This window comes from Clytia hemisphaerica, unplaced genomic scaffold (assembly GCF_902728285.1).
Source record: "Clytia hemisphaerica strain Z4C2 unplaced genomic scaffold, Clytia hemisphaerica genome assembly, whole genome shotgun sequence".
NCBI lineage: Eukaryota > Metazoa > Cnidaria > Hydrozoa > Leptothecata > Clytiidae > Clytia > Clytia hemisphaerica.
The window spans coordinates 8086-20111 of NW_027104498.1; the positions used below are offsets into that span (position 1 = coordinate 8086).

The window sequence follows — 12026 nt, forward strand, 5'->3', positions numbered from 1 at the left end:
CTTAAATTTTCACGCGCCTATGTTTTTCACGTGCCCCTATTTTTTCACGCACCCTTAAAGTTTTCACGCTTATAATTTAATTGCTTTTTGGCCCATTCTCACCTTGAAAACAAAAAAAATGTACATCTCCTGTTCTAAGCGTGGTGAATCAATAATATCTGGGTTGTTCTAGATTTTATCTTAAGATTTTCCAAAATTTTTGGTCTTCCAAATTTATTCCATTTCCATAAGGGTTGCCACTTAAGGGGGTTTTTGCTCCCTCAGAAACTTACTGTGTGATGAGTTTTCATCATATGTAAAAAATCAAATGAACACATTGAGTACTCAAATTCTGTAGTATCTTTCAATAACTGTAAGATATATTTAAATAAAATCAAACCACTTTATTTTATGATCAGATTAATAAATAAATGAATCTCTAATTGAAAACTGATGACAAAATCTTCAGAAGAAAAATAACGCAAATACATAAATCAATTTTGAAATTCAAATTTGAACAAATTTGAAATCAGAAAAACCCAATATATCAAAACAGATGAAATTGATGAAAATCACAAGAAAAAATCGAAAATTAAGAAATTAATTAAGAAATTAATGTTCACGAAATCAGAATAAAAAAAAAATCGAAAGTAAATCAGTGTCATAAATCATAAAACAAAAATAAAGTAAGATGTAATTAAAAAATATGTCCGAGATAAAAAAAAATTCAAAGTTAGGCGAGACCAAGAAAATGAAAAATGAATTGAAAATAGAAATAAATCAACGATTAAAAAAGAAAAGAAAAATAAAAATAAGTGAAAAATGCATGAATAATGAAAAATGATTCAAAAAAAAATTAAATGAAAAATGAAAAAAACCATCAAAAACGAAAAATAAGAGCAAAATAGAAAATAAATGAAAAACTAAAAACCAGTCGAAAATGAAAATTAGTCAAGAAAAAAAATCAAAATTCAAAAATCAGTCGAAAATCAAAAATAATGAATCAAAAATAAAAAACAGATCCAAAAATGAAAAATTAGTCAATAATGAAAAATAGAATCGTATCAGTCAGTAATAGAAAAATGTATACATCAAAAATTTTTTGTGCCATTTTTTCGCAAAAAATCTTTCCTTGAAAAAAGAGAAATTCAAGTTCTCATTTCCAACCTTCGTAAACGTATGGATTTCAACCAACTTTAGGCCTTTATGGCATTTTTTCCACTTTTATCGGACGTGAAAGTGTTAGAATCTTCAAGTTTAAAAATATTAAACTAAAAATAAGAAAGTAAAACACAAGACAAAAAGAGAGTTTACACGTTTAAAACAGATCAAAATCCTAAATCGTTTTTAAGTTCTTCATCGATAAGTGAAAGTTCGTTTTTTAAATTGTTGATGTCCATACGTCTTACATTTGTCCCATCTGGGTTGATTTTGTGGCAGAATAGAAGTAAAACTTTGGGCTCTCGCACGTTGGGAATTATATACAACAGTCAATGCCCCTTCGACCACCAAACACTTGGAATTTATGCTTATAATCTTTCCAGTTTCTCATATTCCGACTGGTTCGACAGGCTTCGCTCAAATTCGATCAATTGCTCTAGGGTATCACACCGAGCAGGCGAACTCCGTTGATAGACTTTTTTTTAGACATTTCTTTATATCTAAAAGGAGCTTCACAGTCTTTCTTTGGTAATCTAAAACGAGAAAAGCTTATATTATTTGACATGACTGAATATCGTTTTGTGCAGTTTTGTGCAGTTATGTGGTATAAGGCATCTATCAAAGATAATCCGCTGTTAAAAGCACACAACTCTCTAATGGGTGCTTAGTCTGCAAAACTAACACTCCTCAAATTTTAATCTTCCAAACTCAAGGGACAAAATAATCACACATAAAATGTTTTTGCACAAGCTGCTGCACATAAAGCAGCATCTACTAAAAATCGTACCTGCTGTAGATAGCGGATAGCGCTCCTTATTTTTTGAGGATGACGGTCCATCTTTGTTAGAGCGTTTGCCTAAAAATAAAGAAGTCAAAAGTTGTGATGATGAGATTGAACCCCCAGCAAAAGCAATATTTCTCCTCTCCGTTTAAGGTCTGTCAAAAACATAAATCTTATGAAAACTTTTTAACAGTGGCAACCTAATATATATCTGATAACGGACTAAAGGTTATAAACAAATTATTTTTAACCTTGCTGCTTTCGTTAAAGCCAAGAGATTTCCGAGCATAGAGGAGGGGTAACAAAAAGTTACTGTTGGAATCTGAGAAAAACAAGATATAATTAATCATTAACGCTTGTTTGAGTACCGATTACATTTTTTCCGGACATAACTATGATTAGGAAAACTTTGGAGCTACTGTACTATACGGAATAGAATAAGACTAAAATTCTCTAGATGTTCTACCATGGACTCATTAATTTATTTTCCGTTCATTTATAAGCCTTGAAAGTCTTTTACTATAAGTACCTCGACTGTCAGTTATTTGGAAGTGAGTCTCTTTTGGAGGAGTTCTTTCGGTGTCAGATGCTGAAATAAAAAAGGGAAAATTAAAAACGTGCCATTTTCCATGTTTCATCCAAAAGTGCCTACATAGTGCCTATGAAATAATTTTCAATTGGTTTTCACGGTCCTGCAGAAGCCTTGGCCCGAATATCATGAAGTATCAAAAACAAAGCATTCTTTTACCTCTCCAGTAATTTTCATCTTCATCGTCCTCAGAATCTGGCACGTTATAAGCTGAATTTGGTGGTGGATCCTCACGCCTGTCTGATTCTAGAAAATAAAGAAGAAGGTTCTTCAAATCATTGCCCTTATGAAAACAAAAGGTTTTTGCTAAGCACGGGGTTTAGTATAATTTGATGCTCATAATCAAGCTTTACTGAAGCATATCAAGTTTTAACTGAAATTTACCATATGCTTATAAGAAAAATAGAGTGTAGTTGACATTTTAGAGATGCTTACTTGATCTTTTTATAAGGGAGTCTGGTTTTCTCTTGACAGGGGATTCTGGTTCCTTGGCAAAAGAACCGACAGGCGAAGATCCTCCTTTATTTGGAGGTCGATCTGGATAGGATTTATCTGAAGAAAAAATAATATGAAATAATTTCTTGAAATACTCTTAAAATATGCCTGATAACCAAAAAGAGTCATAAATAAAGTAGAAATTCTTAATATTTATTTATTGAAGGGGATAATTTAGACCAGAAGACTGAAAACTTTAAGGGATAGTGAGAATTTGCCCGTAAAGACAAAAATTTACAAACGTTATTGATTAAATAAAGTATGGAGTGACATGAGAATCCTTTTAGCAATGCTTACTTTGTGATCTTTTCGTAGGGGCGTCTGGTTTTCTCTTGACAGGTGATTCTGGTGTTTCTGTTTTCTTTGCACAAGAACTGTTGGGTGAGGATCTTGCTTTCTTTGGAGGTGGATCCGGATAGGATTTATCTGAAGAAAAAATAACATGAAATTATTTCCTGAATACTCTCAAAGTATGCCTAATAACCAAAAAGAGTCATAAACAAAGTAGAAATTTTCAATATTTAGTTATGAAAGGGGATAATTTAGACTAGAAGCCTGAAGACCTTAAGGGATAGTGATAAATAGACGATATCGGCTTAACGAAATTCTCCCCGAATGATTACCCATGATGCATTGCACAAAAAAATTCAGTAAGTCAATATTGTCCGCGAATATTTTTGCGCAATGCATCATGGGTAATCATTCGGGGAGAATTCCTAAAGCCGATATCGTCTATTGCCTGAGAAGGCAAAAATTTGCAAATGTTATTGATTAAAGTAGGGAATGACATAGGAATCCTTTTAGGAATTTTTACTACTTGATTTTTTTGTAAGGGAGTCTGGTTTCTCTTGACAGGTGATTCTGGTGATTCTGGTTTCTTTGAACAAGAACTGAAGGATCTTCCTTTCTTTGGAGGTGTATCTGGATAGGATTTATCTGGAGAAAAAATCACATGAAATCATTTCTTAAAATACTCTTATGGCCAATAACCAGAAAGAGTCATAAATCAAGTAGAAATTCTAAATACTTCTTAATACTTATGTAGTTAAGAGGGGGAAATCAAAACACTGCTTACAAGCTGTTGTCTTTTGCTGTGGATTATTTTTATTTTTCACAGGTGAGTCATCCTGTCCACTTGAAGTGCTGTACTCAAACTAATATTGTTTGCATAGTTCGTGGCCTAAAATGGAAAAACAAATTAACAAATAGAAATATAAATTTTTGATATAAGATGAGATGTGAAAAGTGACAACAAAGGAAGGGTTTTCATATTTTGTTACAAGTCTTAAATTTAGCAGCATAGAAAGGCGAAGACTCTTTTTGTTATGACAGTGTAAAGGTTAAAAAGTAATTTCAACTTACTTCCTTCGACTTACTTTTTAACCAATGGATATGGCCAGTTTGTGTTAATAGGTGCACAGTTATCAAACTCTTGTCTTGCGTGGATCGTTGATGACCAATAGACTAGTTTATTTTCCTCGTCAATCCAATTGAAAGGAACAACAATTTGAGATAAATCTCCATTTTTTTCTACACACACAACACATGCAAATTTACCCGATGAATTTTTACCAATAGGAGAGTACGAAAGAGATTCCGAATAGTGAATTCATTATCATAATCTTGATCAGAAAATTGACAACGAATTGATGTTTGATAAAATATCTATATTTCGAGCATAACTTCACTCATCTTTCAGGATTGTAAAATGTAAAATTACAAAGTTGCTACTGATGTGAAAAATTGGAAAAAAAAAAGAAAAAAAAGCGCTAATTGAAGGCTATTAAAATTGTAAAATGGTTAAAAGACAAGGTCGTAATAAAAAGTAGTTAAAAAGGTATAATTCTCTAGAGGCTTTTAGGCCGTTGTTTAAAATAGGTTTCTTTTTTTTTCCAATTTTTCACATCAGTAGCAACTTTGTAATTTTACATTTTACAATCCTGAAAGATGAGTGAAGTTATGCTCGAAATATAGATATTTTATCAAACATCAATACGTTGTCAATTTTCTGATCAAGATTATGATAATGAATTCACTATTCGGAATCTCTTTCGTACTCTTTTATTTGAAGTTATCAGCTGGTAATGGTTTTTACCAATAGGTTCCATTGTTTTTAATCTAATTTTGCTATCAGAAGTCAATGCAAGGGAAAAAATATTAATAAGACTAGATATACACTATGTGACAAGCCTTATCATCTTTCTGCAAGGTTTAGAGATAGAAAGTTAGACATTTTGATAGCGTATTTTAACAACAGAGTATGCACAGAAGTGTGTGAGGAAAAATAGTGGAACAGAATCTATGAATAAAATCGATATAAAATCCTTACAGCCTAAGCAATCTTTTAAGTTTAATTATCCAGTCTCTTGAATTTCTCTCTAAGAAACCTGATTAACAATTTATTAGGAATTACAAAAACTATTAAAATAGTCCTCCTCTGGATATTGACTTCCATACAAAAAAACATGAGAAGTATATCTATATAAATCATTTATTCAACATTTATTTGACAACATTTCTCACTGATCAAAAATACGCTCCTAAACCCTCATCAAATTTAACATCATTCAGCAAGCTTATCAAAACATTGCCGGTTTCCACCGCAAGACAGACAATTTTACGTTTCATTCATTGATGTCTTATTGATGGTGTGTCGCTCATCTTTGTTGTTGTTCATTTTGACATTTGAAAGAAAAAAAATCCCAACTGTACTTGACTGACAAGGTGGATGAACAATAATCCGTTAATTCATTTTTTTTGTAAACTTTACATAGGAAACTTGTACTTGACTGAATTTCCTTCACACAAACAACATCTTCGTTTTCCAATAAAAACCAGCTGTCTCTTGGGATTTTAGAAACTTTAGTTAAAATGCACTTGTATGAGGATTTTTTTCCAGCACTCTCTATTTCCGCTATTCGCTTAGTAGTGGAGACAAGTGTGTTCGTTGCATTGCGTATTAATTTCTTCAAAATTTGAAGGTGGTTTTCAAATGGAAAACAAGAAACTTTATCCAAGGATACGTTAAATCTACGAGCGTCATCTGGCAAATGGATTAAGCTGTGGACATTGTAGACAGTAAAGGTTTCAGTGTAATAACCCAGCCGGCAAAAAAACGTTTAAAAAACGTTTAAAAAACGTTTTTCACAACGTTTGGAAAACGTTTTTTTCAGGTTGTATTTGTCGCATTTTACAACGTTTTTTCACAACGTCAAAAAAACGTTTTTCAAACGTTTATAGATTACGTTTTTGCAAGACGTTTAAAAAACGTTGTTTCAACGTTTTCTTCTAGCTACTTGAAGGACGCCTTTTTGGAACGAATTATGGACGTCTCTAGGACGTTTCCGGGACGTCTTAATTTTATTAATTTCGGTATGGTACGTTTCTGAGACGACTTAAAAACGTCTTTAAAAGTTATTTTAGATTAGTTTGAACACGTCTCTAAGACGTTCTTTGCCAAAATAACTCATATTCATTGCACTATTATGATAAAGACCGTACACACATTTGAATTTTCTTTGAATGCTCTTTTCTATACGATTTTCTGGGTATGAAAATCTACAATCAGTATAAATTAAACGTAATGAAATCAAAAATTTGATGTTCTTTCTCTTCCGTCCTTCCTTTCTGGCATCTTTGTGATAATCATTCCAAACGTTTCCAGTATGATTGTTATTCGAAGTGTTAAAAACGATATCTTGATTGCGAATTCTTTGGTCTCCTTCACACATTTGCGATCCTGACAAAATAACAGACAAATAGTAAATTTGATGTTGAAAGATTTTTTAGCTGCGGTTGTGACGTTGAAAACTATCTTTTCTTTCCACGGGAAAAAGAATGCTCCAGAAGGATAAAGAAACAAGAGCCGCAAAGATGCGGATAAATATTTCCTTTACAAATGTTAAAATAATAATCGATGTCCTCAAAAAATTTCAAAGTGCTTTAAATCTCAGATAACATCAAGCAACACAAGTCCCTAAGAATTTCAAAATTCCATTTATGTTATTGCCAGTATTTACAGGTCCAGGATTATTCATAAGGTGACTGTAGGTTCAAAGCTACGGATCACGGAATATAATCAAGCTGAACCCGACTGAGAACAACGATGCAGTAATCAAATTGGCTGGAACTTTAATTTTCGTTAGGTGGACTTTAAATAGATTTTAGTATTATACTAGCGGTCACCCGGCGTCGCACCACCAAGCAGAGTGTTGTTGAACACATCAAAAGACCTGATTATATAATTATTATTTCAAGTGCTGATTTCCAGAAATATTATATATATAGCCAAAAAGGGCAAATATTTAAAATGAAAGAATGATAAAAAGGAGAATATTTCACAGTAAGAAAACCAAAGAAAATTTTATATATTTTCAAAAATGATATGAAATATTTTTACATTAACTTTCATATATAAAATATTGTAAAAAAATGTAAAAATTTAAAGTAACTTTTTGAGTTTTTGAAATAATGTACGTGCTAAAAGTAAAAATCTTTTAAAACAGGGAAACAATTTCATTTTTTCCGACAGAATGCAAAAAAAAAAAATCTCATTTTTATATACTGGGAAACATTTCATAATCTGAAAGAATGTCGATAGGAAAAAATTCCCTTAACAGAAGCCATTTTATGATTTCCAAAAGCATGCTGCAAGAGCGAAAAATGTCACATACTTAGAAACAATCAAAATTTCCAAAAAAATGTCAGAAAATAAAATAAATTGTCATGCCAGGAAATCACTTGAGTTTTCTTCATTTTTTAAATGCATGTGGAAGAAAATGTCAACTTCACGACAAAAGTTTTCCACGTTTTGAATGCACGTGTAAGAAAATCTCCAAATTTATCACAAAAGTTTTTCACGTTTTAAATGTACATACCGCCAACTGCTTTATCTTGGGACGATTGGTCGAAACATGGGACTGTTTGATATCTGGTCTGTATTTTTACTAACTTGTTAAATCTCTTTGACAACAAATTTGTTTTGATAACTCCACCAAGTTTATCGATCATACTTCATTTCATAACATGTCACGATAACTTTCACTGATCGCGTTGATTTGAGAATTAGAGAACGCCCGCTGCCTAACCGCCTATCGCCCGATGGGATTAACAAATAACACGTGTGTAACTTGCCACGCGAGTGACGTCAAACGCTCCATCATTTTGCCATTTTTTAATACGCCGTTCATTAACTCAAATCAAATGTCTTTGGAGGTTCGGTGAAATGGTGGCCAAATTGCCGTCCCATGTTTTGTCAGATAGTCCCAAGTTGGAGCAGTTGACGGGTAAGAAAATCTCCAAATTCACGACAAAAATTTCCACGTTTTAAAAAACACAAGTTGCAAAAGATCTCTAAATTCACAACTAAAGTTTTCCACGTTTTAAAATGCACGAAGAAAATCTCCAAGTTCAAGAAAAATTTTGATTGTACATGTGAGGTGATTTCAAATTATTTACATCCATATTCAATGCAATAAACCTTTTAAGAAGTATAACATAACATTCTTCATATTGGGGCCGTGGTGTTCCGGATCCGGTAATCAGCTTTAAAATTTTTAATTTATAACCGCAACGAGTTTTCACTAACTGTCACTAACCCCGGCAGTTAATTCATTGTTGTAGATAAAAAAATTTAAACCAGTCAATTTTGCTCCATGTTTAAAATTTTAGCTAAAATCAGTTCATCGACCATCATTGTTGCATTGTCGGCATTCCATTGCATTCGTTGGGTGCAAACTTTTTTCACATTGCAAGTATATATGTAATTTTTCAGGTATAACATGGTCAGATTTATTCACAGTCACTTGCCTTCGTACGATTTATGTAAATATACAAACAAAATTGAAGTTAGTTTGTGTGAAAGTTTATAAAATGTCCTGTTTTTCCAAGACCAAGAGATTGTATCTTACAGAATGTAAACGAAACATCAAATCCAGAAAGGAATATTAAGAAAAGTTCACTATCGACCATTCCTTGTGACAATCGTACAAAAATCACGATCCAATTCAACTCATCAAAGCATATAAACCAACGAAAGAGCAGAAGTTGTTGTCTATTTTCTGCCATCTTTGTTTTGACAGTTAGAAAAAAAGCAGTATGGTCCGATCAACAATATGCTTCTGAAACGGCGGACGTTGCCCGATGGAAAAGGATAATTACAAGGTCTCAAAAGAAGGTTGTCTACTGCTCATTCCGACATTTTAAATTTTCCGGGGGTTTTGTTGTTTGGAATTGATTAACTAACAGTTAGGTAGGGTCAGGGTTGCTAGTAACGGCTTGTCACTGTGCCGGGTGCATACTCGGCGCCTTGGGCCCCGCAGGGTTGCTAGTAAACGGCTAAAATTTCAGTCAGGTTATAAGTCGATGTCGGAATGAGCAATAGACAACCTTCTTTTGAGACCTTGTAATTATCGTCTCCCTTGCCCGATCGACAAGGAGAATAGAGTGCTGTACGGAATAAATATCACAGACGTTTCTCGAAGAAATGACGTCTTCCGCCTCGAAAAAAGAACATCCTACTGTTTTTACCGCCGGAGCTTGACTTAAAAAGAGACTCATGTACAAACTCACGAAATTGACCAAAACCGAGCGTTAGACTTGGAGAAGAAGAAGGAGAAGAAGAAAAATTACCGTTTTAACAAATATTTCCTATATAGATAGGAAATATTTAAAAACTTCTCAAATTTCATGGCCAAACTTTATGTTTCACGAAATGTATTCTACCAAGGACTTTGCTAAATTATTAATTTCGCTAGCGAAAGTATTACGATAGCCTTTCGCGGCGGTGTCATCGGAAAAAAAATTAGAAAACGAAAGTACTCAATACGGTGGATGAACTCACTAAGTTTAATTTAAACTTGCACGCTCCGTTTAACCACGGCAATTTTCGCGGGTTTTTTAAGATTACGTCATTTCTTTCATATTAGCTCATACTAGTTTGGTATTGTGGAGGTAATGAGATGATCAGCTTCATTTTGTTTATTGTATCATTAGCTCCACAGTCTGACGCGTACGGCACCATATTTCTGGAAGGCAAGGAGGAATTCAATTTTTAGAAGCGTTGCAGGTTTGCATCCATCGATTTTGAGTAAATTCCTTGTGTTACACTCTTCTTAAAGCAAAAATTGTTAACTAAGAAATAGTAAGTATAGACTTCAACTTTGCTTTTTCCAGTTCCACATAGAGTTATTTTTCCAGTGGATCTGTTTAAAGCACCTTTTTTGCCCCTTCACCTAAAAAGTGATTGAGGCATCTTTTCTTTTTTTTTGCCACTTTTTTTCAGATTCATTCACTGCACTGAATCTGATTGTGGTTTTTTTTCCCGCCCTTCAGATTCAAGGTCGAGACTCACCTCTGAATCTGATTGCGGCAACCCGTGGCCAGGGCAGGTAAGATCCTGTGCCTGCGACCGTATCGAGCTTGTGCGATATCGACAGCTCTCAAACAATTCAACTGCATTGTCAGTTCAAATATACAAAGCTGCACTGTCAGCTCTTACCAATATAATTTGAAAACAATATATATTTGATTCTAGATACTTTAAAACAACACTTAACTAGAAATTATTTCAGTCAGAGTAGTTTTTCTGTGTTGTGTTTTAAAGATGATATCTATTGCATTATATCGTGCACGGATAGGAAGTTTTGCTTTTACAGCTCAGAGAAACGTGAAATGTATAGCTAAATCTATTGTTGTTGGTTCTGACCTATCCATATGCTCTTTTAAAACTATTGAGACCGTTCGTTTTCATAGCACTTTTTACCCTGGTCTGTTTTGCAATCCCAAAGTCCTTTGAGCTAACAGAGCTTTACACACCTTTAGATTTTCTGCATCTTTCAAAAAATGGAATTTTTGTTCAATATCCCAACAACGTAGTGTACAAAGTGGGAGATCCAAACCTTATTTTTTTAAAAGCAAATTACACGCTTCTACTATCAGGCGATATAGAACTTAACCCAGGCCCAACTGTTCAAGGTTCATTTCACCAGGGCAATAGTAAATTTGGTAAGACTGCAGGTATACAATGTTCCTCAAATTGTTTTTTTGCTATTTGCTATGCTCAGTTAAGAAAATTATCCCTTTGGAAGACTCATGATTTGGATTACGTTTTAGATCAAGGCGATTTGAATTTCAAAAAGTTGGGAATCACAGGACAGTCTCCATTTGTTGAAGAGTTTTCTAAGACAATTGACATAGGAGGTAGCACTTGCACTGAATTTCAACATTTTTGAAGGCTATTTGAGACTGGTAAATATTTAGTAAATTTGTTCAGGAGGAACTTTATTACAACATTCTGGTGCAGTTTGGTGATAGCTGGAAATTGCTTAGCTGTGATGCACTATAACAAAAATTACTTTTTTTTGACTCGCATACAAGACTCTGAAGGCCATCAAGTTGAAGGCAGTATTGGACTTCAGTTCTTTAAAGTTTGACAACTTACAAGAAATTAAACAGTATATAAGACTGAGTATAAGAAATAAATCTTTTCAATCATTTATCTCAACTGATTCAGATCAGAAGTATAAAAAGTACTGTCAAGGCAATTATCACGCAGACAAAAAATTTTTCACATAAGATCAGTTGAAAAGATAAAGGTACTGATCAATATAAAGATTTATTGGAAAAACAAAACCGTTCAGAAATCACGTGAAAAAATCCAAGGCAACGGATAAGCATGAACAGGTAAAGAAGAACAACGTAAGCATCGAATTAAATCAAGGATCAGAAAAACATGATCAAGAAAAAGAACGAAAACGTAGGCATCGGGAATTAAATAAAGGATCAGAAAAACATGAGAAAGAAAAAGAAAAAAAGCGTAAAGTCTATAAAGCTAACAAGAAACTTAATGTAGGAAAAAGGGTTGACAACTTCAGGCAGAAAAAACAAGAGGGCCCTTCTTACATCTGTGTAATGTGTAACCGTGTATGTTTAAAAAATTTGTTTGGTTTGATGAACAAAGTTCTCATGATCAACTTTGAAGAATAGAAATTTTAATCTGTAACCTCGTTTGATGGTAATTTC

General features: G+C 33.3%; 1 long non-coding RNA gene across 1 annotated transcript; it reads right to left on the minus strand.

The window, feature by feature from the left end:
* Nucleotides 1–1629: 1629 nt before the first annotated feature.
* On the minus strand, nucleotides 1630–2692 carry LOC136821705 (uncharacterized). The gene is made up of 4 exons (XR_010848795.1): nucleotides 2670–2692; nucleotides 2451–2510; nucleotides 1928–1996; nucleotides 1630–1673 (listed from the first exon to the last, which is right to left on the minus strand). It is a non-coding gene; the product is annotated as an uncharacterized lncRNA (long non-coding RNA).
* Between the last annotated feature and the right edge of the window lie 9334 nt (nucleotides 2693–12026).